We start from the raw sequence: 22,457 nt of genomic DNA on the forward strand, positions 1-22,457 counted from the left end.
CAGACATTGCCCAATGGCGCTTATGGGACAAAATTGCTCCTATTAAGAACCACTACTGTATACCCTTCACTGTGTTCCCCTAATGTTAACTTCTTATATAACCATGGTACATTTATCAAGCTAAGAAATTAACACTCATACAATACTTCAAACCCCTGATTTTATTTGTATTTTACCAGTTTTTCCACTAATATCCTGTTTCCATTCCATTATTTAAACCAGGATATTACATTGCTTTTAGTTCTTGAGTCTCCTTTATCTCTTCTAATGTGTGACAGTTTCTTGGTCTTTTCTTTTATGACTTGATACTTTTAAAGAGTCTAGTTAGGTATTTTGTAGAATGTCCCTCAGTTTAGGTTTGTCTGATGTTTTCTTTTTAGAGTGAGGTTATGGATATTAGGGGGAGGAATACCATGGCAGTGAAGTGCCCTTCTTATCATGTCATATAGGAGATACATGAAACCAACATGACTTACCACAGGTGATCACTTTGTTAAGGTGTTTTCTGGCAAGTTTCTCCACTGGAAAGTTATTTTTCCCTTTCCATACTCTGTTCATTAGAAGCAGGTTGCTAAGTCCAGCCCACACTCAAGCGGGGGAAGAATTAAACACCTACTTCCTGGAGGAGGAGAATCAAAGAATTTGTGATACATATTAAAACCACCACAGTAATTGGCAAATATTTGAGGGGGGAATACTTTGAGGCTTTGCCAGTATCCTGTTTCTGCTCACTAATTTTAGCGTTCGTCAGTAGATCATGCTTGCAGTAATTATTGCTGTTGTGTTCTAAAAGTACTTCTTTATTTTCCTAATTTTTTCTTTATTTATTAATTGGAATTCTTTTGTAAGGAAGACTTGTCCTTTCTCCTCTGTTTTTCTGTCTACCTACGTAGTCATTTATATCAATTCCAGTTCACGGATATTTATTTTATTCTTAAGGTTATAATTCAGTGCTAGCATTATTTATTTTATTGACCAAATTATCCAGCTTTTGCCATTGGGATCTCTCTTTTTTTTAAAGATTTTATTTATTTATTTGACAGAGAGAGAGACACAGAGAGGGAACACAAGCGGGGGGAGTGGGAGAGGGAGAAGCAGGCTTCGCACTGAGCAGGGAGCCCGACGCGGGGCTCCATCCCAGGACCCTGGGATCATGACCTGAGCCGAAGGCAGACACTTAACGACTGAGCCACCCAGGCGCCCCAGTTGGGATCTCTTTTAGGTTTGACTCTGTGTCCTTTGCCATACTTCTACCCTTTCTTTGTGTGTATATGTGTATACTTCTCTACTCTCCGGTACTACTAGATCCTTCAGGCTCATCTTCTATTTTTCCTGCAATAGCCCTAGGCTCATTTTTTCAAGAAGCTGTGGCTCTTTTTATCAGAGAATGGTATTTTGAGGCCAAGATCTGGATGTTAGGTGTTGCTTGTTGCTACTGGAGTGTCACTGCTTCTAGGCACACTCAGTGGACAGAGCTAGGAAATATATGTATGTATACTAATCTACGTATCCACACATATCTGCATTTATTTCTGTATATAAAAGTAGGCCTGCATTTACGCTTATGTGACTCCAGTTGGATATGTTTTGATCCAATTATCTTTGCTGATGGATTGGATATAGAATGTGAAGAGAGTGGCCAAGGATGACTCCAAGGTTTTTGGCTTGAGAACCGGAAGGGTGGAGATGTCATTAACAGAGATGTGAAGACTGTGGGCAGAGCAGGTTTCTGGGAAGAGTTCAGGAATTCTTTTCCAGACTGGCTAAGTTTTTGAGATGTCTGATAGCTATGTTAATAGGGATATCAAGTCAGCAGCTGAACAAATGAATCTGGTTCAGAGGAGAGTTCAGAGGAGAATGGTCTAAATTGGATACATTTGAGTTGTCGGTATAGATGAGATTAATGCCTGAGGAATGAATGGTGATAGAGAAGAAGTTCAGGGACTGACCCCTGGAGCATACCAGTCAGAGAGATGAAGAGGAGCAGTTCTGCAAAATGTTAAGGATTGTGGTATAGTTATAGGGTGGATTCCATATCCATCATTAATAAACACTTGTTATTTTCAAGGCACTGAGCTGTTTTGGGGGTCAACCTTGCTTCCTTCCTCCATAAATTTACAATCTAGGATGGGAGAAATTCCAGACTTTAAAAGAGTATCAGTGGAAGGCAAATATCGAATAATATAGATACGACATCGTGGAGAAGCTTGTCAGAGGACATGGACAAAAGAGGCGAGCGGGAATTGTGCCGGCTACAGGGAAACATTAACGCAAGCATGTGTCAGTCAGGAAACTTGCCAGGGCTTCATGCACACAACTAGTAATTATCCACAAGCAGAAGCTCCTCCATATGTTGACCTTGGTTTCTTAGGTTGCTTCTGCTCTTGGTCCCCTGCCATTATAAGGCTTTGGGTTGGTAATTGTACCTATGGTCATTGGCTATCAATTAAGCCACTCAGTGAACTGGTTAGGAGGGTTTCTGCTGCACTTTACCTTTTAACTTTTGCCCTTTGCCACCTTTTCATAATCAGTGGGATTCAACTCAGAACTGCTTAAGATAAAATGTTTCCATGTAAAATCGAGCAGCAGTGGCCTTACCTTCTGTGAACATGCTTATTTTTTGACTGCTTCTTAGATGGTCTTCAACATTCCCATTTATCATTTGGTTATTAAGGTCGTGCCCAAAATACATTTAAAGAACTTTAAAAGTAATTTTAAACTTGTAACCTAGTAAACTGAGGTTTTAGTAAAATATTTTAATTTCATCTTCTTTGTACTAAAAATGAATAGGCTTTCATTGCCTGCTGATAAGAGGTAGTATAGAGTGGGACAGATTAATAGTACCTATCAAGTAATTATTTCTCAGTCACTTTTAAGGAATTGTAAGAAAAATAAGGGATTTATCTATTTTATAGAATAGGGGGCAGAGAATTTCAGGATTCCATTCTCAGTTATTCCACCAAATTGGTTGGCAAAGCTGTTATCCACTCTGTATACGGGTGTGTTGTATTTATTAGTTGTGAGAAACTTGAGCATATGCTGAGTGGAAAGAGACTCTGTCACTATGTCTTATTAGCATGGTCCCTAGCACATAACGGATACTCAAATGATTGTTGGGAAAAGGAAGTACATAAGGTGCTTGAAGACATGAAGATATAAAGTAAGACATGAAGAGTTACTTAGCTTGTTCAAGAAAAGTTAGGATCCTAAAACTTTAGTTGTCTAAATCAGAATTAGCGCAAAGTAAAATAAATCTGTATGGTAACATCCTCATTTTAGACTAAGCCAGACAAATAATACTACTCTCTAAAAACATGATCACTGTTTTTCAGGTAGCCCATAATCCTACCTTCCGGTAGTAGAGTTCTTCTAGTTCAGGAGTCAAATTGCTTGAATTTGAATCCTGCTCAACTACATTCTAGATGTTTGACATTAAGTTTGTTTCTTGACTATTTTTCAGTTTCCTCATTTATAAAATGAATATTTCTCCCTACTTTATGAGGTTGTCATGTGAAGTAATAGATAGCAAGCACATAGATGTTTTGGTGTGCAATAAGTGTTCAGTTAATTTTAACTATTACTCTAAAATTGCTGAGAGGCTGGTATCTTAAAAGTTTTTCATTTTCTAGAAAATCATGTATGCTGAGTAATAAAGGGGAAAAAACCCTATGTGAAAAAGGGGAAAAGGCTGATGGGAAGTATACTAATATATTCATAGTGATGTGTCAGAACTCTGAATAATAAGTTTTCTACTTTTTGCTATCTCTGTATTTTTCCTTTTAATTTGTTTACCAGATTTTTGTTAAGTATTTAACTATAAGCCAGAAATGGGCTTTCAAGAGTGTATTACTTTTTGAGAGTCAGCATTGCATTATGGTTAAGAGCATGGATTCTAGACCTAGACTGCCTGGGATTGAATGTCATCTCTGCCACTTATTAGCTGTGTGATCTTGGGAGAGTTACTTTATTTCTCTATGCCTTAGTGTTCTCATCTGTAAAATGGGGATAATGATAGTACCTAAGTCAGAGGGTTTTTAATGAGCTAATATTTACAAAGTGCTTAAAATAATGCTTGGGGCATAGGAAGTATCATGTATTTGCTGATAAAATAAAGGATGGTAGAAATACTACATTTAAAAATTAATGAAAGATTTTAGCTTTCCAGTGTATTTATGGGCTAATCCACAGGTTTTCCTCTAATTCTTCTATCTCACCTTCCCGAGCTGCTTTGGTTGCTTTGATGGTGGAGAAGCAGGAAAACGATTTTTCTCATAAATTCTTTGTATCACAGGAGCCTTTTTCATTGTTTAAAGTTAGGATCTAACCCCCTCACCCTCCCATAATTTTCCGAGTAGGTTCAGTTACTTTTGTTACTACAAGGAAGATGCCATGGTACACCTCTTAAATATTTTGGAATAGTGAGTTGAATATTTCAAAGGCTGAGAAACTTCTTCTTCCCAGGTGTGCAACAGTTTTTATAGATTTTATTTGGGTATGAAGTAGGAGTAATTGTGGGAGTTAGTGTGAAAGAAGATTTAAGGCATTGGAGAAGCAAGAAAAAAGTATTTTCCCAAAGCCAGTTCTCTCCTTGACTTGAAAATTCTTTTAGCAGCAATATCCCCAGACTGTTTTTCAGCATTTGCCTATTAAGGACTGGCTATATTCACAATGTTAAACCTTACAACTGAATTATTTCAGGTAGACTGACAGATCTTAATTCAGCTGTTTGTCCTGAAGTTAAAAGAGGTTGTTGGTTTCTAAATTCAGCGAGGAAGTTATAATATAAAAGTGATGAGAGGTCGGGGTGCCTGGGTGGCTCAGTCGTTAAGCGTCTGCCTTCAGCTCAGGTCATGATCCCAGGGTCCTGGGATCGAGCCCTGCATCGGGCTCCCTGCTCTGTGGGGAGCCTGCTTCTCCCTCTCCCACTCCCCCTGCTTGTGTTCCCTCTCTTGCTGTCTCTCTCTCTCTGTCAAATAAATAAATAAATAAATCTAAAAAAAAAAAAAAGTGATGAGAGGTCCAGAAGAGAATCCTGTGGTTTATAACCTTTTTTCTTCTATACAGTGTAAGAACAAGTTTACTCTGTTTCTTTTTTAAGAGTTAATTATTTGTCAGAGAGAGAGAAAGAGAGAAGGAGCATGCGTGCACACAAGCAGGGGGAGCGGCAGGCAGAGGGAGAAGCAGGCTCCTCACTGAGAGGACCCTGGGATCATGACCTGAGCCAAAGACAGAGGCTTAACTCACTAAGGACTACCCAGGCATCTCTGCTTTGTTTCTTGACCTAATTTTTTTTTTTAACATTTTATTTATTCATCTGAGACACAGAGATACAGAGAGAGAGAAGAGGAGAGAGCCTGAGCAGGGAGAGAGGCAGAGGGGGAAGGAGAAGCAGGCTCCTCGCTGAGCCAGGAGCCCAATGTGGGGCTCGATCCCACGACCCTGGGATCATGACCTGAGCCGAAGGCAGACGTTTAACCATCTGAGCCACCCAGGCGCCCCTTCTGCTTTGTTTCTTAATATACTCCTTTCTATACAAATGTAACTTGTGGTATGGTAGCATCAGTAAAATACAAATTACACTATCAGTAGCATAGAAGTAAGTTATAAATACAGTAGTTTCTAATTTAGGAAGCCGAACTTTAATTTTTTTTAGATTTTTGTTTTAATTTATTTGTAAGACACAGAGAGAGAGACAGAAAGAGAAAGAGAGAGAGAGAGAGAGAGAGAGGCAGGCTCCCCATGGAGCAGGGAGCCCCATGCGGGACTCGATCCCAGGACCCCGGGATCATGACCTGAGCCGAAGGCAGACGCTTAACTGACTGAGCCACCCAGGTGCCTGGGAGCTGAACTGTTATTAACTTAGATTTTACTTCACATGAATATTTTTATTAAACATATGCAAATAAAATTTGAATCCTATTATAAACGCAACTTGTAGTTCTGTTGTCAGTTTTATATTCCAAAAGTCTAACAAAAAATCTTGTCAATGAGAGAATTGTGGGTTTTCTTTTTATTATCTTCAGGTGTTGTTCCCCCCTTTTTAAAATTATTATGTTATGTTAATTACCATACATTACATCATTAGTTTTTGATGTAGTGTTCCATGGTTTATTATTTGCATATAACACCCAGTGCTCCACGCAGAACGTGCCCTCTTTAATACGCATCACCAGGCTAACCCATCCTCCCACCCCCTCCCCTCTAGAACCCTCAGTTTGTGTTTCAGAGTCCATTGTCTCTCATGGTTCATCTCCCCCTTCGATTTCCCCCCCTTCATTCTTCCCCTCCTGCTATCTACTTCTTTTTTTTTTTTTAACATAAAATGTATTATTTGTTTCAGAGGTGCAGATCTGTGATTTCAACAGTCTTGCACAATTCACAGTGCTCACCATAGCACACACCCTCCCCAATGTCTATCACCCAGCCACCCCATGCCTCCCACCCCTCACCATTCCAGCAACCCTCAGTTTGTTTCCTGAGATTAAGAATTTCTCTTATCAGTGAGGTCATATGATACATGTCTTTCTCTGACTGACTTATTTCACTCAGTATAACACTCTCCAGTTCTATCCACGTCGTTGCAAATGGCAGGATTTCATTCTTTTGATGGCTGAATAATACTCCATTGTATATATATACCACGTCTTCTTTATCCATTCATCTGTCGATGGACATCTTGGCTCTTTCCACAGTTTGGCTATTGTGGACATTGCTGCTGTAAACATCAGAGTGCACATACCCCTTCGGATCCCTACATTTGTATCTTTGGGGTAAATATCCAGTAGTGCAATTGCTGGGTCATACGGTAGCTCTATTTTCAACTTTTTGAGGAACCTCCATATTGTTTTTCAGAGTGGCTTCACCAGCTTGCATTCCCACCAACAGTGTAGGAGGGTTCCCCTTTCTCCGCATCCCAGTAAAAGGCAAATATAGGGCTTTGTAGCTGCATGAAAACTGTCTTATCAGAAAATCTGCTATCCTACCATCCAGAGATAACTGGTACCGATAGTTTGGTGCCTTTCCCCCCATTTTTCTGCATGTATATATATGTGCCTTCCCCCCCCATTTTTTGGTGTATATATATATATATATGTTTCAGAATACCTCATCGACATCATACTGTGTTACAGTCAGTGCCTTCCCCCCCATTTTTTGGTATATATATATATATATATATATATATATATATATATATGTATGTATGTTTCAGAATACCTCATCGACATCATACTGTGTTACAGTCAGTATAGTAAGCTGGTGAAAGACACATAGGAGCTGAGACCGGCCGAGGAGACAGATTCATGCTCACTTATAGGAGATACTTTGCTTTTAGAGGAATTAATATTTTTTTTCTTTTTCATATTGTTGAACTAAATTTGAATAACTTTTTTTTGAAGATTTTATTTATTTGACACAGAGAGACATAGCGAGAGAGGGAACACAAGCAGGGGGAGTGGGAGAGGGAGAAGCAGGCCTCCCGCAGAGCAGGGAGCCCGATGCGGGGCTTGATCCCAGGACACTGGGATCATGACCTGAGCTGAAGGCAGACATTTAACGACTGAGCCACCCAGGCACCCCTAAATTTGAATAACTTAATGCATGTTTGAAGCAGCTCCACTTTTTAATAATGTCCTATCCTGATTTTTTTCTTATAATAGATTATGGACATTTTCCTATGTCATTAAAAAATCTTACCTCTTCACCACCCCATGCTCACTTTCTGATAAAGGACTGACAATAAGATAGGGTATGATAGCTGAATAGGCCCTTGATAGTCTCAAAGAATATATCTCAAATCTCTTAGGCATATCTATTAAGGACTGGTGCTGTTTGATAGAAATAATGCATGTCACAAATGCAATTTCAGATTTTCTAGTAGCCACGTTTTGAAGAGTACAAAGAAACAGGTAAAATTAAATTTAATGATCCATTTTATTTAGTATAACTAAAATATCATCGTAACATACACTCAATATAATAAATTATTGAGATGTTTTGCAATTTTTTTTCTTGCCAAGTCTTCAAAATCTGATGTATGTTTTCTATTTACAGCACATCTCAATTCAGACTAGTCACATTTTGAGCGCTCAGGAGTCACGGGTGACTAGTATTAGCACAGTCCTGGAGCATATAATTTCTCCCATAAAATACAACAAAATAGCACTTTTCAGGTACTTTGGAGTAGGTTAGTATGAGAAGAAAACTACAAAGCCAGGTTGCACTGGGGATGCTGAGCACTCATTTTGGTGTCTTATGGAATTTTAAAACTTTGCCTCAATACAACTTATTCCTGTATTTATGGACCTTCATGTCACAGAATAATGTTAAATTTGTAGTCACATAAAGGTTTACTGTGCGTACTTACCTGTAGTTATTCTCAGAATAGTCAATAAGATCAATTCCATATTCCAAGGATTTTGGATAACTTAAGAGTTTACAAGTACACTTCATGGTTTAAGACCTGAGGACAAATGTATCCTTCCTTGTAGAGAGTGCTTTTATGAAGTGAGTAACAAACACGTATGCACATGTACATACATATACATATACAAAGTATGTATATTACATACACACATGCACACACATTTGTCATAATCCTCGTCATTCCTCTGAAGAAACAGTAGCAATTAAAATCAATCTTTTCTTTTTAAAATGAATCTGTGGCATGATTAGAAAGACGTGGCATGATCAGGAAGATCCCTAAGGTTAGTGAATATGTAATATATAACAGAAGAGTAAAGAACAAGTTTTGCTTTTAATTTAGCTTGTGATCATGTGAAAAATTCCTCAATATCTCTAAGCTTTATTTTGTTCTATAGGATGGAGATAATCCTGCCTTTTTCTTAAAATGATTTTGATTATCAAATGAATGGAGACTAAAGGGACATGTCTTATTCATCTTTATGTCCCCAGGACTTAGTACAGGGTTTGACACACTGGCACCCAATAAATACTGTATTCAAAGTCTGAATATATGTAAAAGAACTTTCTAACCTGAGGGTGCTGCAAGTGGAAGCTATTATGTTTCCTTGGTTTGTACTATTCTTATTTAATTTCTTGACTGGAATATGAGAAGTGTAATAATATTTCCTCACATACTCAATAAATAGGATTGCGTGTTGTGGTTGTATTTTTACTAACCATTATTATTTTATTTGGCAGATCTTGTCTATAAGTATATCTCTAAAATACGTTATAATTATCTTGTTTTAAAAGATGTCTAGCACTTAAATATCTTGATCCGTTTAGCATAAACAGTTAATTTTTTTGTTGTTACTATGAGATAGGACTGTTTTCTCTGTAATCCATCTTTATCAGCTTAAAAATCAGCCTGAGACACTAATGCATGCTTATTGGATGCCAAAATTGTTGAGGCAAAGTAGCGATATTTTAATTACCACACTGTGGTCTGGTAATCAGAAAATGTCCCCAGTAAGAATGGCTTTCTTATTTATATAATGGTAGGAGAAACTCCATCTTTTTCCTCCAGAAGGGATCTAGCACTTCATAAATGTTTAATGTGGAAGTAAAACAAAATTATAATGCAAGAGCCAATAATGTGCACCCAGAACAGCATTTCAAAGTGATCCCCATGAAAACATCAGCTTTTTCTAGCACCAGCTATGAGTTTCTGTAACTGCCCACTCACTGAGTCATCTGTAGCAATTGAAAATTTGGATATTTCCCATTTTTTAGGGTATATTTTTTGATAAAGTGGCTGCCTTTTATCTCTTATGAATGAAGTAAGCAGCCTCATGTAGAATAGCCTGTGCAGTGTGACAGTATGCCTCATTGTTTCCTGGGAATGAGGAACTTTAGGAAGCAGTTGAATATTGTCTGTGTCCTAGGACACCATTAACTAAATGATACTCTCCAGAAGTGGTTATATTATATTCCCCTACTTCTACCTTCCCCCAACACTTTTGGGTATCTTTGGATATTTAGTGACAGAAGGATAATCAAATCAAACTCGATTTCCCCCCTTTTTTTACCCATGACAGTAAATGTTAAAATTGTTGAAATCACAAATATATAGTACAAGGGTGCCTGGCTGGTTCAGTTGGAGGAACGTGTGGCTCTTGATCTCAGGACTGTGAGTTTGAGCCCTACGTTGGGTGTAGAGATTACTTAAATAAACTTATAAAAAAGAAACAGTACATATTAATGAAAGAGATCTATGCAGTGACAGTGCAGACCATTTGGCCAAATGAAAACTGAGTGATCTATTGATTGAATGAAATGATGGGCCTCAATTAAAGGCAGAGAAGAGGTTAACTTGATTTCTTTTCTTCCCTTGTTTGATCTTTCTCCCTGATGTCTAGGCTAGATGTGCATTTTAAAAAAGTGATTCTATTACAAAAAAATCCTCTGCTTATTTCTGTTCCATTCTTAATTTTACTGTTTGCTGTTGTGCTCAGACAAGGGAAAAAGGATTGAAATCTTGTCCTTTTTAATTCCGCTGTTGATGTATCTTGCATCTGCTCATTCTTAGCTTAGAAAATACTAATGATAATTGGTTAAAGAAGATGTTCATCTCATGACTACTTATAGTAATCTAATTCTGAATAATTTTTATTATTAGGCCCTTAAATATTCCAATCCCTATCAGCAAAAGCTCCCTAAGAAAGTAAAACTGGCACCTTTAATATAGACCAAATTGTTGCTCATGCATTTGACAATATGCTCTGCATTAACTTTTGGTTCTTTCTTTTTTTTTTTTTTTTAAGATTTTATTTATTTGACAGAGAGACACAGCCAGAGAGGCAACACAAGCAGGGGGAGTGGGAGAGGGAGAAGCAGGCTTCCTGCTGAGCAGGGAGCCCGATGCGGGGCTTGATCCGAGGACCCTGTGATCATGACCTGAGCTGAAGGCAGATGCTCAATGACTGAGCCACCCAGGCGCCCCAACTTTTGGTTCTTTCATGTCAGTATCTGATTGATGAAGTTCAAATGACTAATAATCTGTGGAAAATAAAAAGGTATGTTCATAGCTGATTTGGGAATTTAGTTGAGCCATGAGCTACAATTTTTGTGTTGTTTTTTTTTAAGCACAAGAAAAGGGACATGCTTTTGCTTGCATAAGTACTTTTCATACCCTTAACAATTATATTGTGACTAGTGCAGATTGCTTCTCACGTGGTATTTCAGTTTCTGGTCTTTGGGTATCATTTCAGGGAAATATTAAGAGAGCAAGAAGGCTGGGTATTTTTAAGGTTTAGTGCTACAGCTGAATGCTCACGGCTTGAATTGCCAGCAAATTGAACTTCTGGAGGAAAGGAAACGGTGTGTATAGCAAAACTTTTCTTTAGGGAAGAAAAAAAAGTTGCTCATGTTTGTAAGATAATTATTTTGGAGATAGTAGTTTGTAATTTGAGGATATTGTGAGCTGTTAATATGTAAAACACAGTTTTAATAAATGAGTTACAGGGTATGTATGAAAGCAGGGTTTATAGTATCTAGCCTACTTCCAGTGGCTTAGAATATACATTTTGAAAGTGTAAGATCTCTTTGTTCTGACCTACTCCTTTTAGAATTTAAATTTTCTGAGTTCATGTCATTTATTGTATAAGTGTTTTTTGGGTCTAAGTGCCATGTCAGTTATTCTGACTGTTCAAACAAGATTTTTGTTTGTTTTTTGTAGTGTTTAGAATTAAGGACCATATGCTAAATATTGGATATTTATCTGGTTTTAGAGATGGTTTCTTTAAAAATGTTCCTAATTAAACAAGTTACAGATGAATAATATCTCAAGAGAAATCAAACAATATAGCAATGAATAAGAAAGAGAAACCAAATTCCTTCTGCATATCTCTCCCTCTATTTACCTCCCAGGGGTGAATAAATAGTAAATCACTGCAGTCAGCTTGATATCTTTCCAGATCTTTTATTCTGTGTGTGTGTGTGTGTGTGTATGTGTGTGTGTGTGTGTGTGTAGTTTTATTTCATGTCTGTATTTTTCTAAACATATTCCATATGTTGATCTGCATTCTCTCTTCTACCCAATATGGAATATATCTTTTCATGTCAGTACAGATAGTTGTGTCTCATTCTTTAACTGCTACATAGTATTCCCTTGTGTAGAGTTTTCACAGTTTTAATTTATTCCATTAAAAAAAATTAAAAGCAGTGCTCTTACACTTATATTGCACGAGCTTACCATTTTAAATCTGGAAATGGTAAAGATCATTTGGTTTCTTCAAGTTTTCTGAGTAGGCAGAACACATTAAATTTTTTGTCAAAACTGTGCAAGGAAGCAAAAATTAATTAGTTGGATTATTTCAACTTTTAAAATGCCAGGATTGTGTTGTACTGTTCTAGGCATATGATTTAATGTAGTTGAAACTGTGTTGTGGTTGCATCACTCAACTCCCACTTGCAGTTGGGAAGAACAAAAATGATTATAGTTTTTCTGCAGTGAGATAGGATGGATAAAAGCAGCTTATATTTTAGGCTACACAGGTCTTTGATGACTGTACCCAGAAAGAAAGACGATCCCTGAGGGTAGGTGCCCTGTGTTTTTCTGTTCATTGTTAGCTCCCAGGCATCTCCCATTGTGCCTAGTGTGACAAAGACATGAAGATGTAGGCCTGAAAAAGTGGTACATAAAGGTCCTTTATGTGAAGCATGTGCATCTTTGGGCCATGAGTTGAAAATAACCTTGCAGTTAAGGCTGCAGAGATTGGCCTTGAATTGCATTGGTATTACCACATCTATAACACTGAGTACTTAAATTTCTGGTAATTTATCCAAAAACTTGAGTTGTTTTGCTGTCTTGTTATCTTTACTTTCTTGTATAAGTAGTGTTTCTTTTTTTTTTTTTTTCAGGTGGATTAACATTATCTAAGTTATTATCTGTGTTTCTTAGGAAACTTTGGCCAAACCATTCAAAATGAACAACTGTGTTGAGTAGTTTTTGGTGTGTCTCTCACCAGTGGTTCTTGTTTCCATATTGAGGATGCTTGCTGTTTTCACTTAAGTTAGGAAGCATTTTCTGAGTGCCTACTTTGTAATGGACCTGATGCTAGATGGTGGGGGTGCAGAAATCAATGAACTGCAGTCCTGACCCTCCTGCATCTCAGTGCCCAGAGAGAATAAGAGAGTGTCAGTGCTACATGGCAAGTGCAATTATAGGGGTATATGCTGGACCATAATTTTGTGCTTTGACATTAATTTGGCCATTCTGAGATTGAGACCGTCTGTTAGCTAGGAGTTTAAAGTATCTCTAATGCTTCATCATGCTTCATTTTCTGGCATTATTACTTTTTGGAGAACCTACAGCTGAACAACTAGTTTTTAGTATGTATGTAGTGTTCTTCCCTCTCTCTTCAATTTCTTGGATGTGAGCTGCTCTGTTAGAGCAAAGGACTGTGAACCATCTCTGGCCTCAGCTTCCACTTGCTGTTGGAAAAAACCTCTTCTCCCATAGTTGTTTCTTTTATTTGTGGTTGTACCTTTATAAGTCTATGTAGACCCATATTTCCATCCCACTAGAATGTAATCTATGGTTGTAGGACTTCTTACTCACTGATGTGTTCCAGCACTTAGAATAATAGTGCCTGGCGTTATTGCAGTAAATACTGTTTAATGAATGATATGTGACAACCCTACCTAGAAGATTGAGTGAATTTTTAATGCAAAGATCTTGTTTCAGAGCAAGGGGTTGTGTTCCTATTCTTTATGTGAATTCTTTATGTGATTCCAAGTAGCTAGGAAGCAGCACTTCATAACCTTGTAACCAGTATCATTTGTTAGGGTTACTAAGAAGATTCCTACTGCAGTGCTTACCCAGGGATAAGGAGAGAGGCCTTAAATGAAGTCATCTTCTGGGCCTGTGAGGCTGGGATCAAAGGTCCCTGTGACATTAAACTAAAATCTTGGTGGAAGAGTGAACCCTCACAGTCCTAGGGAGCTTTTGGGTGTATCCTGCGGAGGCAAAAGTTCTTATCTTTTTGGTTATGACGTCATGGGAAGAGTTCTTGGAATTCCCTGGGGCACTTATCCACTAGGTCATGCCCCAGGAAAGCTGAGAGGCAGTTTATTGTTGTGTTTAAGAGCTGAGGATCTATAGCCAAACCTCCTTTTTGGAATCTTGATATTGCCATTTCCCTTATATGTGATCTGCTGCAAATTACTTATTTTATATTTCAGATACCTCCTCTGTAAAAACCGGAATAAAATAGTAACTAATTCATAATGTGGTTTGAGGATCAGTATAGGCAAAGAACTTAAAACATGCCGGATACATAATACCAGTGCTCAGTAAATATTCATATTTACTTATTTGATACTGAAAAACAATTCATGCCTTTTTACTCATTTTTATTCTAGTGTGAGAAGGCACAGAGGTACAGCTGATGTTTTGGGAATTTCACATAGGTGGGGTGTGGAGGTCTGTGGAGGCTGGTAGAGGTGTGTTGAGCATTAGATGGCACATAGCATCAGCTTCTAAGGCCCTCATCCATCACCATGTGGAAAACAGGTGGAGAACCTTTGAGCTGGAGAGCTCTAATTATCTCCAAAGTAGGCCATGCTCAATTTGACAGTGTCATGATTTTTAATATTTGAAAGTTTTGGAATTGCTGCTTTGGGATATAACCCTTTCTTCTTCAACCTCTTTCCTGCTTTTTCTTATACTGTTGAGTGAATATGATACTCCACTTCCCGCACAGATACCCAAATAGCTCTGACTGCCAAAATATTTGTTATCTTACTTTCAGCACATAACTTGTTGACATGTTATTGGGTACTTGAAATTTTCACTATTACCTGGGTTTGAATCCCAGTTTTGCCAAGCTTCAGGTTTTTTTGTTAAATGGGATAAAAGTGTCCACCCCATAGGATTAATAACAAAACAGTGTAGTACTGGGCATGCAGTAAGTCTCAAATATTGGTTGTAAAGTTAATATATTGTCCTGATCAGCATGGTGGTTATTATTGTTCTGTATTTCAAATTGGCAGTGAAATACAAATTTACACTAATCCTCGTTTCTGCTTGGAACTGGAAGACTAAATGAAATGTAGCAGCTCTCTGCTTGTGCTGTAACCTTCCTTTTGCAGTCAAGGTTTTACTGCCTTCAAGGGCATACAGGAGTGCTGGACCAACTTGAGAGTTGGCTGTTCTGGTCCTGTATTCTAGTTCCTTTCTGCCGAAAGGTTGTAGTCCAGATTTTCATTACACACTCCTGTTGGTGGCTTCTCCAGTAAAATTGCTGTAATTTGATTTGCATTCTGTCCTTGAATTGAAGCCAGAATTAGGAAGTACATTCAGTCCTTTTGGTAGCAAAATTCTGTAATGGCCTATGAGATAATTATGTTGATAATAACATACAAATTTTTATGTATAAGCTCCAGTTTACCACTCACCCTAGATTTGTTGCATTTCTCTCCTTTAATTTGAAAAACATCCCTGCATGATAGGCAGTATCATCTCTCCCTTTCACAATTGAGAAAACCGAGGCTCAGAAAGTTTAAATAATTTGCTGTGCAGCTTAGGCACTGAACACAGTGAGAGAGTTAATTCACTCCACAACTTTTTCTTCTCAAAATTAGAAAAATGAATCCCCAAATTAGGGTCAAAATTTTTCCTGGAGAAATTTAGAAATGATTTGGCTACATACAGAACTTAGGTAAAAGAAAGGAAATAGGTGGGAAGAAGGTATGGAGAGGTTAAATTGATAAATGTGGACCAACTACAGAAGGTAAGAAGCAGAGAATATCATTCAAGCACTTTTGGTATTGAACCAATTCATAGAAGGCAGTTGCCCTGATGGAGGATTTTTTTTTTTGTTGGTAGTGTAACATTTTAACTCGGAGATTCAAAATTAAACTTAAAAATATATCTAGAAGAGAGGGTGAAGATAGTATTAGTGGAAAGGAAAATGTAGACAAAGAAGTGTTATGTTTATTTGACAGAAAAAATGATCCAGATGAAGTGTTAAAGACCTATGAGCTAAGTGGGGGTTCAATGTAGATATGGTTCAGAGAAGGCTAATTGCAGATATTCTTTGATTCAGGTAGAGAAGATTCAGATAAGCTTTCTGGACTTGTTGCCATAGTATTAAATTATGTCTTTTTTTTAAAGATTTTATTTATTTGAGAGAGAGAGAGAATGAGAGAGAGAGAGCATGAGGGGGGGAGGGTCAGAGGGAGAAGCAAGACTCCCCGCTGAGCAGGGAGCCCGATGCAGGACTCGATCCCGGGACTCCAGCATCATGACCTGAGCTGGAGGCAGTCGCTCAACCAACTGAGCCACCCAGGTGCCCCAAATTATATCTTTCTAGAAATGAGATCCCAATGTAAAACTTTCATTTATTTGGAACTTGTTTAGTCAGGGTGCATGGAGGTAAACACTGAATACTTACTGCAACTATCTGAGGAGGTATCTGGAATACACTTCTGGGTCTGATGTGAATTTCATTAGCTGTGTAAAAAGCCTGTCATACCTGTCACTGAAGCTTTAGCTTTTACCTAAGAAGCCTGCCTTATTTAGCATTTTCACTTGTTTAAACCCGTACAAGAGGCTCAAATTTTGTATCTTCAGTTTACCTATAAACTGGCTGCATATACTTAAGACATACTAAATATACCTACTTGCTAGCATTTGCTTCCACAGGATAAACTTGTCTTGCCTCCCTTCCCCATCAACCCACTCTTCTCAGACTTCTGAGTTGGTCGGGGAGGTCCTCATCTGAGCACAGTTGCCCAGGCACCAAAATGCTGAGGTCACTTTCGATTCATTGACTCCAGTCTTGCCAAATCTGGTAGTTCTTCATTTGGAATGTATGGTTTGTTTCTCTTCATCGCTGCTACTTGAATGTTTTTCCTTTTTCACTAGAAAGGAAAAGATCATTGTTTCTTGGATTTTTTTTTTTTTTTTTTTTAGAATTCCCATAAGGTGCTCCAAGTAATTTTGAAAGACATTTTCCTGGATAGTGCCTTTTCTGCTTCGCTTATTTTAGTTATTTAACCAATTTAGTTTTGCTGCTAGCGTATTCACTGGAGAGGTGGCTCCTGTTGGAACAGTAAGTTTCAGTTCTGCTGAAAGAGATCATTTGCATTAGCCAGGGTTGCAGAAGAGGAGTTGAAGCATCAGCTGTTAACAGTAATAAAATCACTTTCCTTGTATGATTGTTTTGAATTTGAACAACAAATTAATCTGTTTTGCCTTAAACAAAAGGTAAGATGTGTTTGAAGACAAATATTTGCAACCCACGATGAGGGAATGCCTACCCTACAAAATTATTTCAGGAACAAGCTAAATTATATTTATCCCTCGGCGGTGAACATCCAGTCATCTGAGGGGATGACAAAGTGTATGATCTTTCACTATTTTAAAAGTGTGTTGATGTATTTTTTTTTTTTTTAGGAAGAAAGAATTTTATACCATTAATTCAAGGGAGCAAATGTTTTGTAGAAAAGATTATCAGGAATGTAGTCAGGCCTTAATGGCAGTTTTCTTGCAGGGAGTATTAAAAGGGAGGAGATAATTTCTGTTTGAGACTTACTCTATGTTGAGAACACTGAAACAGTTCAGAAGTGCATTAGGAGGAGCATTAGTAAATGTGTATGTCTGCATTTGTTTAGTCAGCAAGTTGACTATGTTTTGTTCAGATAGTTGTTTAAAGATCTTTGGTAACCAAAGATACAAATGTAGGGACCCGAAGGGGTACGTGCACCCCAATGTTTATAGCAGCAGTGTCCACAATAGCCAAACTGTGGAAAGAGCCAAGATGTCCATCGACAGATGAATGGATAAAGAAGAAGTGGTATATATACACAATGGAATATTATGCAGCCATCAAAAGGAACGAGATCTTGCCATTTGCAACAACTTGGATGGAACCGGAGGGTGTTATGCTGAGTGAAATAAGTCAATCAGAGAAAGACATGTATCATATGACCTCACTGATATGAGGAATTCTTAATCTCAGGAACAAACTGAGGGTTGCTGGAGTGGTCGGGGGTGGGAGGGATGGGGTGGCTGGGTGATGGACATTGGGGAAGATATGTGCTACGGTGAGCGCTGTGAATTGTGTAAGACTGTTGAATCACAGATCTGTACTTCTGAAACAAATAACGCAACATATTTTAAGAAAAAAGAAAAAGAAGAAGATAGCAGGAGAGGAAGAATGAAGGGGAGTAAGTCAGAGGGGGAGACGAACCAGGAGAGATGATGGACTCTGAAAAACAAACAGGTTTCTGGAGGGGAGGAGGGTGGGGGGATGGGTTAGCCTGGTGATGGGTATTGAGGAGGGCACATTCTGCATGGAGCACTGGGTGTTATGAACAAACAATGAATCATGGAACAGTACACCAAAACAAATTATGTAATAGATGGTGATTAACATAACAATAAAAAATCTAAAAAAAAAAAAAAGATCTTTGGTAAAAGATTCCGTCCCCGACATATTTCTATTGTGCAACAACCTGTACATGTCTTTGCAGTTTAAGTATTACATTAATGAGGGGTTGAGTTTGCAGTTCAGTAGGAATCAGACAGAGGGGTGTAGTGGAAAGCTCTTCCTTCCTGCAAATGGTATACAATGGTGGACGATTTGCTGTGGGACATGGGGAAAGCCACACTTCTCTCTTGGCTTTGGTTTCCACTCTGTAGATTAAGAGAGTTAGACTGAGGAACCTCTCAGCTCTGAATTTCTGATTTTGTGGTGCCCCCCAAATCACATCTGAGCTGTTTTCTTACAGAAGGGGTGTTTGTCCCATAGCCTTTTCTGTTCTCTCAAAGCCAGCCTACATGTTCTGGAGTTTTGGAAATTTTTTTTCTCTGACTGAAGATAAGTGACCTAAACAGATAATGAATTTTGACAGTAGTGTTACTAGTTTTGTGCTACCAACAGCATTTTAGCAACAGAGCAGTATTGTTTCCAAGTTAGAAATCTATTAAAATTCAAATGTTGATGAAGAAGGGCTTTAAACACTTTGTTTACACCGAGCCATTCTTAGGTTACCTGGGATGCTTACTTAATAACAACAGCAATAAATAATGAGGTAGTTAAGAGCCTGGACACGGGAGCCTGTGCCACCTGGATTCACACACGTCTGACTGCCACTTGCTTTGCTCCTTTTGTGACCTTGGGCAAGTTATAATAATAGCACCTATCTAATAGGTTTGCTGAGGAATATACGCCTTACATGTGTAGCTGCTGCTATGAATTTATTATTTTTTACATTCTAGGGATCAGGTCTTCCTCTGATACCTCCTTTAATCATAATAATCCTGTAAAAGTAATACCATCATTATCCTCATGAAGAGACTGTTGACTAAGAGAGGTTAAATGACTTGCATCACATATGAAGTAGGTGCTAGAGTCATGATTCAAACTAGGTCTTTCTGACTCATTCTGAAACCCAGGTTCCTTCCTCATTCATATACAGTTGACCCTTGAACAATATGGATTTGAACTGCATGGGTCCACTTATACAGGGCTTTTTTCTCGATACAGTATAGCACTGTAAATGTATTTTCTCTTACGATTTTCTTAACATTTTTTTCTCTAGCTTACCTTATTGTAAGAATACAGTATATAATACATATAACATACAAAATGTGTTAATTGACTTTGTTATTGGTAAGTCTTATGGTCAACAGTAGGTTATTAGTAAAGTTTTTGGGGAGTTAAATTATACCTGGATTTTTGACTGCATGGGGGTGGGGGTGGGCACCCCTAACTCCTTCATTGTTCTAAGGTCAATTGTATACTGCTCTAAGTCCAGTTCTTTGGAAATTCTAAATGCTGTTAATTATTTCCTGGGCATTGACTTCAGGAGGCCCTTGGTGTTGGAAGACCAAAGGCTCATCTAGGATTTGAATGCCTCCTGTCACCAGGATAAAATGATTTAACTGCCTCTCCCTCTTTTTTGTATCTGAGGCCTGTTTTATATCTGGGTGTTTCAGGTCTCAGGGCTCTCCGTGAACTGTTTTCATACAATGTGATTTTTTCTTTCTTTCTTTCTTTCTTTTTTGTGTGTGTCCATCTCCTCTACAGACTGACCCAACATTGGTACCCAGTTCCCAGTTTCTGTGACATCAGCGTTGGGTTATAAAAGACTCCTTTTTTGCTAGGTCTACCTCCTTAATGGAGGAGAGTGAAAATTGTAACACACAATTATAATGTAGGTAATAACCTGAGCATCCACAAAACTCTCCCTTTATTCACCAGATATTTAACTGAATAGGTATATGACATTTTAATCTGGAGTTTAGCTCTTGTATTTTTCACTTGAAAATTCAAAAATGGCTCTATAGTGAAGCAACATCATTGAAAATGTAACATCAATTGTTACTTATTTACAAAACTTTAGAGTACATTCATTTCTTTTTTTAATTATGTTATGTTAATCACCGTACATTATATCATTAGTTTTTGATGTAGTGTTCCAAGGTTCATTGTTTGTGTATAACACCCAGTGCTCCATGCAGAACGTGCCCTCTTTAATACCCATCACCAGGCTAACCTAATTCATTTCAACTACCCATAGCCACTTTGTTTTTTTCTCTTGAAAATTCTTTCGTGTAAATGATGGTACACAGATAGGTGTCTGTCATTACTCAACCTTCTTATGACATTACCGTACTCAATGCTGAGTAATACGAATAAGGGTGGTGCTGGGTGTAGACATTTTGCATTTTGAGTTTGAGAAGGTTTTAGCTTCATTTGAGTTGCTGAGTCAACTCTGCTTTGTTCAGTATTTCAGAAAAGTATTTTATTAATGGGTTCCAAGTAGTATAATTCTAAAAAGTTAATTGCATTTAAGAAGTTCTAAGAAGTTCTGTAAGCACCCATCACCTTCATTTTGTAGTTAGCTGAACGTGGAGATAATGGTGAAGTAATTTTATCCATTTTATTTTGAAAAAGTCTTGGTGTTGGTAATTTTTGTCTGTAAAGGGCCAAATAGTAAATATTTTAGATTTTGTGGGCCATATGCTCTCTGTCACAGTTATTCAACTCTGCCAGTGTAGACTACAAAGCCATAGAAATGTAACTCTGTGGGCATGACTGTGTTTCAATAAAACTTTATTTATGTAGACCTAGGTTGAGACTCTTGATGCTGAGGGTCCAGTGAAGAAGTGACCGGTGGTGGAGGGTCCAGTGAAGAAGGCACTCATGTGATAAAAACAGCTGTTTAAGCTTCTGGCAAAATTGCCTGCTAACTTAGAGGAGTCACAATAGTGTTTATATAAAAATAAAAGCAGTGGTCTGAAATATCACAGACTACTAAGAACCACTCTCACAAGGAGTTCTCTTTCCAAAATGGCATGATTTTGCTCTCAGTGAATGCTAACAAGAGTCTTGCATAATGTATTACTAATTTAGAAGCTATTATTTGTTCAGCTACATGTGCATATTTTAGTTTTCTTTGACATTTAAAAATGATAAATGGAAAATTCAGTACCATTCAAGAGAGGAACTACTACTCAATACTTAAGCAGTTTTTTACCAGATCACATTTTGGGTTGAGTTTCTGTTTTTAACTGATATACTGCCTTAAGTTTGCCAAAACCGGATTGCATTTGGAAGGAAAATGGCATTGTTGCTATTTCCTCTGCATGATAACATCTAAAATAGGCAGCAGGCAACAGGGGAAGAGCGAAGGTAAAGGGCAAAAATATAATACTCTTTTGAGCTTGCATTTTTTTTTCCTGTGCCGAATTTCAATTCCAGTTAGATTGTGCTTTCCTTCACTCTGATCTTTAGAATACCTCATTTATTTTCTACATTACATAACCCCCCCAGGTAAATATTTTTTGTATTTTAATTAGTATGAGTTTACTAACATATCTTTATTATTGAGGTACAATTATGAACCATTTTGTTAGAATTTAACCTTTTTTTTAAAAAAGATTTTATTTACTTATTTGACACACAGCGAGCACAAGCAGGCAGAGTAGCAGGCAGAGGGAGAGGGAGAGGGAGAAGCAGGCTCCTTGGCCCGATGTGGGGCTCGTTGTGGGGCTCGATCCCAGGACCCTGAGATCATGACCTGAGCCGAAGGCAGTCGCTTAACCAACTGAGCCACCCAGGCGCCCCAGAATTTAACTTTCTGATTTGAGTTGACTAATGTTTTTATTTGCAATCTATGTTTTATAGTGTTTAATTCCAAGTATGTTTCGCCTCAGTGAGTACTTCTGTTTTAGAGCAGGAGTAACTGACATGAGGTGTACCAAGTGGCTTAGAAAACATTTTGAAATAGAAACTTTACAACTACATTTTAGAGCTTAAGAAATAGAAAAGGTTAAATAGATTGGCCAAAGTTCTTAATACCATATGAGTATTTTATTTTAGGTCACATTTTTGTGCTCTTATTAAACCATTCATTTGGTAAAATCCCTCAACCTAGTGTTATAAAAACATGTACTGTATATGGGGTTGCAACAGATTTGGGGTTTGTGACCAGTTTGAGGCTCTAACTGGATGGTGTTTTGCTCAAAACTTCCTTTA

At 37.8% G+C, this 22,457-nt stretch overlaps 1 protein-coding gene across 15 annotated transcripts in view; it reads left to right on the plus strand.

Moving 5' to 3' along the window:
* The window catches only part of PEAK1 (pseudopodium enriched atypical kinase 1), a 339,625-nt gene that overhangs the window by 7,402 nt on the left and 309,766 nt on the right, over positions 1-22,457 (plus strand). For 2 of the 15 annotated variants that reach the window (XM_027570661.2, XM_027570658.2), the window contains exon 1: positions 10,792-10,979. The exons of the other annotated variants lie outside the window; for them this stretch is intronic. The gene's annotated coding sequence lies outside the window, so the exon portion shown is untranslated. Of the gene's footprint in view, positions 1-10,791; positions 10,980-22,457 lie in introns of those variants that run through there. 15 annotated transcript variants of the gene reach the window in all.

Source organism: Zalophus californianus, chromosome 6 (assembly GCF_009762305.2).
Source record: "Zalophus californianus isolate mZalCal1 chromosome 6, mZalCal1.pri.v2, whole genome shotgun sequence".
Classification (NCBI taxonomy): Eukaryota; Metazoa; Chordata; class Mammalia; order Carnivora; family Otariidae; genus Zalophus; species Zalophus californianus.